The sequence below is a fragment of the Coenobita brevimanus genome, chromosome 78 (genome assembly GCF_032717465.1).
Source record: "Coenobita brevimanus isolate Jiangsu-jjx chromosome 78, ASM3271746v2, whole genome shotgun sequence".
In the NCBI taxonomy this organism is placed as follows: Eukaryota; Metazoa; Arthropoda; class Malacostraca; order Decapoda; family Coenobitidae; genus Coenobita; species Coenobita brevimanus.
In genome coordinates this window covers 38,599,251-38,605,250 of record NC_137031.1, presented here as the reverse complement: position 1 = coordinate 38,605,250, position 6,000 = coordinate 38,599,251, and positions in this window count along the sequence as shown.

Below are 6,000 nucleotides of genomic sequence, written 5' to 3'. Positions count from 1 at the left end.
GTGTGTGTGTGTGTGTGTGTGTGTGTGTGTGCATCATTCGTGCTAGTTTGTGTACGTGAGGGCTTTTCTCGTGTATATGTAAGTGCCTGTTGCCTCCCTTCATGTGTGTACGTGATGTATATACGTTATGTGCATTCGCTGTTGTATGCCTGTACAGTACATTCATATGTATATATGGACGAGAACAAAAACGTACGTGTATGTATGTGTTTTTCTTCCATGTTTATTTGTACGTGTTTTCCCCATGTATAATAATGTGAATTCCACACGTACATACAGTATGGATGTATGTATGAATGTACAGTATATGTATTTTCTCTTGTACGTATTTATGCGCACTTCCCCTCGTATGTATTTATGTATATAATGTATGTGTAAATCCTCATGTATGTATGAATATATAGGTATGTACGCATCCACAGCAACGTCGACTTGTCCCCCCCCTCTCCACCACCACAGCACCCCATAACAACTCTCAATATAGGGCTGGGAGAGGGACCAGAGTGGCATGAGGTGGAGGCGGACATCTTTTCTTTACCCCCCCCCCTCCCTTTTTTTTCTAGCGGGATGGGGAGCGAAGGGTCGTGTTGTCGCTGAGGGGAGAAGCTGAGTCACGCGGGGTCCCATCAGTTCTTACGAGGACGACGGGAACGACGGCTCTTTAAAGGGGAGACGTAGTTGTTATGGTTTGTGTTGAGTCTGTGATTTTACCCCCTCCCCCCTCTCTCACTCTCTCTCTCTCTCTCTCTCTCTCTCTCTTTCTGTGTGTGTGTGTGTGTGTGTGTGTGTGTGTGTGTGTGAGAGAGAGAGAGAGAGAGAGAGAGAGAGAGAGAGAGAGAGAGAGAGGGGGGTCAACGAACAGACAGGGACACCGTTCCACTGTATATTGCTTGCGCTCTTTACACAATATCAACACTTCAACAATTACACATAAACATACAAGGGAACATTGAGGCATGATTCACAACACGGTGTCAGGGGGCCTCCTAAACCCACGAGTCTTTGCTCCAAGGTCTCTCACATCCTGCTGTTTGTGTATGCCAGGGAAAGAGGTGTGTGTATGTGGGGAGGGTGGGGGGCAGTAATTTAACCCTCTGACTGCGTAGGGGTTCTCAGCTGAATAAAATCGCCAATACAGTAGTTAACGAAAACAGAATGCTTACGTTGTACCATCGTAGCGACACTGCTCGACTGCGTATTAAGAAGAGAATATAAAAGTCTGATAGTCCAAGCACTACAATGGCCCCTTTTTTATATTACAACTTTTGCTACCGCCAGACAATTTAATTTAGTTTGAGACTCCTTGCAGTGATGGGGTTAGAAAGTTTCCATATTTTCCTCAACACAATGACGCCTTTCGTATTTCCTTCTTGCTAACTCTAAACCATTTTGTTTGATTCAGGGGAGGTCTTGTACTGAATGGGTTAATGATTTCTAAACGATTATTTCAATATTTCATTCTGTGCACACCAGCCTACTCTCTCTCTCTCTCTCTCTCTCTCTCTCTCTCTCTCTCTCGTTTCGTGGTGCAGGGGGGTGCAGAAATCTCCATTAATTTTCCCATTGTAATTATGAACTGTTGTTTTATATGGCTACTATTTTTTTTTTCCATCTCGGACAGGGCCTCCGCGCAGGGGTTAAGGTCGCACAAACTAGCGATGATGGTGAGGTGTGTGTAGTCTGTTTAGCAATGAGCAGCAGCTACGTGTAACACCATATTCTTGCCTGACAGGAAGAGCATGGACTGTGTGGTCTACGGAACTCCATATTCAAACCTGACTGAGAACCTCGGCCACTTCTGAAGAGGTAGACGTGACAAGAGGCATGACTGGCTCCCCTCACTCCCTTTCTCAATATCTCTTACCTCTCTTTTCCTAGTTCCCTCACTCTCCCTTTCTCCCCTTCCCCCCCCTCTTCCTTTCCTCTCTCTCTCTCTCTTTCCCTCCCCACTTTCCTTCCCCACTCTCCCTCTCCCACGATAGGTGTGAAGAAGCGGCGTCACTGAGGGAGGTATAAAGCTCTGATTGGTCCCTGCGCCAGATGCGATGCGGGAGGTGTGATATTTCGCGCCATAGGTGTGAGAGAGGCGTGACGTCACCTCAAACTCGCCAGCTGATAGGTTGAAGCGGGCGCGAGATGGGGAGGGAGGTGTGAGATTTCGCGCCATTTGTTAGCACTCGTTCACGCCCTAACGAATCAAGAGAGAGAAGGGAGGCCAGAGCATGATAATTCCCGTACAACCTCTCCATTGGTCAAGACGCTGCCAACTTCTTCACAGCTTTAATGCTGCATTCACTTTAATAACGAATAGCGTCGCAAACAGTAGCAATCTCTATCATTCAAACCCTAGGAACAAAAGGGACAAAAAGGCGATTCAAGCGAGATTCGTGAATAAAACATGGTTACCGTCTGGACTTCTCAAATGGTCAAGATGCTGCCGACTTCCTTCAGAATCTAATGTCGAATTCACTTTAATAACGAAAAGCCTCCCTAACGCCGATCCTCCCAATCACAGAGGACCCAGAAACAACAGGAAGACAAAGGCGATTTCTGTGAGATTCGTCAATACACCATGAAATTCCTATGCGACCTCTCTACTGGTCAAGACGCTGCCGCCGACCTGTGCCTACATCTGATTCACCTTAACAACGAAAAGCATAGCGAATATCCACTATCCTGTCCATCCATGCTCTACAAACAACAGGAATAAAAAGGCGATACAAGTGAGATCTGAAACTCTACATGACTGATTTCTATTCGAGACCTATGCTGGTTAACATGCTGCCGAGTTTCTTCACTGCTATCAATTGCACGTCAAAATCGAGAAGCTTCACACCCATCTACTATTTTCGCCATCCACATTATAGGAACAACAGGAACAATAAGGCAATTCCTGTGAGATTTATATATATTAAAAAATGCTGGTTAATCTGTCAACCTGCTACAGAGTGTAAGCCGAGTTCACTCTGACAACAAAAAGGTTCAACAACACCCACCACCCTTACCAATCACCAACTCTTGACTAAAGGGAGAAAAAGCCTGTTCTTGTTATATTTGTGGATTAAAAGTAAGTGAGGTTCATCATCCCTCTCCGCTGGTCAGTACAGCGGCGAGGTTCTCCAGCAGCCTGCAAAGAGGTTCACACTCATAAACGAAAAGCCTCACACACGCGCACCCACCCCGCCAACCAGCCCCTATAAACAAGAGGAACAAAAAGGCGATTCGTGTGAGATTCATAAATAAAACATGCATGTCGGTTCATCAGTAGTGGGGTGCCGCGTAAGGGACCTGAGACACGGAGACGGTGTGAGCTGAATCGAATCCCAGGAGACGCAGTTAGCGGGGGAGGTGATGGAGGAAGGGTCAAAAGGTGCCTCTCCCTGTAGCATATTGAAGGCCTCGCTGCTGGGGACCGCGCTAACGAAGACACGGGCCTCTTGCTAAGGACGTGGGGGTGGTGGGAAGTAGCGAGATTGCGGTGTGGAATGTGGTAGAGGGGGGAGGGGGTGGGGTGGAGAGGAAGAGGTGTGTCTGTGGCGTTGGTGAGGCGATTTTGAAATGTATAATTCCAATGTACAGTATTGTGGCTATATCTATACACATTTTATATACAGTACAGGTATATATAAATAACAATACCTTTCTGGGTAAAGATAATATAAAAATAAAGTTTGCAAAGAAAGGTACGGTGGAAGCTGCAGAGAAGTGTCTGTGGTGTTGGTGAGGTTGGTGTGAGATGTGGCTCCGAGATATTTATGGAAATGAGAACATATCTTTTAGAGAATAAAAGATAATATACATAATGATATTTCCAATGGAGAAGAGGGTAGACTAGAGGAAGGAGTGTCTATGGTGTTCATGAGGTGTTGTGAAATGTTGATATATACAGTATGTACATATATATCTATATCTAAAGCAATATCAATCTATCTATATATGTCCTCAAGAACAGTATTTAATTTCTTGACTGATCCTCAACACTGACACCAGGTTTGACTATGTGGAATTGAAACTGTTTTTGTTGCTTATAAAAAGACACACGGTTGAACTTCGACCTTGCCCTGTAAATCTGACCTTTGGCTCGATGTTCTCAAAACTGAACGATTTGTTCCTGAATTACCCTTTCTAACTCTGACAAAAAATCTGTTTAATTTCATCTTGACAGGTGAAGCTTTGGTCTAGCTCTGTGACTCTGACCACTGACCAATTGTTATAAAAGGGGGAGGAGAGGAGGTTCAACTCCTAGGTTGTCCCTATACCTCTCCACCAAATTTGGCCAAAATCGGATTAGAACTCATTTTGCTCACACACACACACACACACACACACACACACACACACACACACACACACACACACACAATTTTATATATATATATATATATATATATATATATATATATATATATATATATATGGCTGACTTGGGCAAATATGGATACGTGAGAAACAGTCGACCTGGGGAAGTAAAAGCGAGACTATGATGTGAGATGATAATGTGGAATTTAGATGTACCGCAGTCGACACTGTGAGCATTGTTTACCGATCTGGTATGGTAAAAGCAAACGACGCGGATGTGAGACGTGCAAGAATTATATTTGGAGTGTGAGAAAGTGCGTGTCACATAGGCGAGGACTTGTAATGGAGGGAATGTGAGGGGACTGTGAGATGCAGGAGTTGGTTCTATAAGGATGTGTGGAGACTGTGTGTCGATTTGTATGTGCGGTGGATGTGAGATGCGAGAGTGAGGTATATATGGGAGTGTGAGAAAGTGTGTGTCGTACTGGTTAAGACTCGTAATGAAGCGTGTGTGAGCAGGATGTGGAACATGAGAATGTGTGTCGTAAGGGAGCTGACTGTGAGATGAATGTGAATGTGAAATGTGGAATGTGGGAAAATTTAGTAGACAAAACGGATGTAAGGCGGAATGTGATTTGTCTGAGTATGTCGTAGATGACCAAAAAGTGTGATGAATGTGAGATGTGGACTGGGGGTAAACGTATGTCATAGTGTACCAGCATTTGCTAAGAGTGTAAGCTGTGGAATGTGAAAAAATGTGTATCTGGGAAACTGGATGTGAAATAAACGAGAGATGGGGAGTGTAAGAAAATGTATACAGCAGAAGGTTTATGTGAGATGTAGGCTACGAGAATATGGATATATATAAAAGTGCGAGTTTGATTTTGTAAAATGAGGTGTGGATTCCAAACGTGAATGAATTATAAACAAATGAGTGAGAATCTGTGTCAATTTGAGCTGGCACATGACTATACATAATTCGAATGTGACACTGAAATGCGTATTGTGAGAAACAGCAAGTCGGTTTGATAAGACAATGCCTTGTGATTAGGATGTGAAAGAAGTACGTATAGGTACGTGAAAAGTGTGACCATTTGGGGAGGTAAAGTATGTGAAGAGGATATGAGATGTGTAAGATTCATACAGGAATGTGACACAAAAATGGGTCTGAGGAATTGGAGAGGGAAGATGAGGACGCGATGAGGATGATATAAAAGTGAGGCATATCAGTATATGAAAAAAGCGTCATGCTGGAGATACAGAAGACAGTATGTGCTATGGATCAGATCGGTGAATGTATGTAAAAAAATATATATATCTTACTATAAAAAGTAGATATTCTGTGATGTGAATGTGAAATGTGAAAGTGAGGAAAAAACAGGTGTGAAAGGCAGCGTCATACTGAAGAAACAGTGCAAAGTATGTGATCTGGATGTGAAACGCAAAGTGAGACATATGGTAGGTACTTTACGAGTATATGGGCATGTTAAAAAAAAAAAAAAGCCACCCTACGGGAAAGAACGTGATGTGGATGTGAAATAAGAAACTGAGGAATATATGAGTATGTGAAATAATATCATAGTGAAATGCTGTAGAGGGGAGTATCAGATGTCAATGTAAAACGTGCATGTTATTTACAAATCAGTATGTGAAAACATGGTGTCATACTAAGGTGGACGATACCATATGATGCGAGCCAGA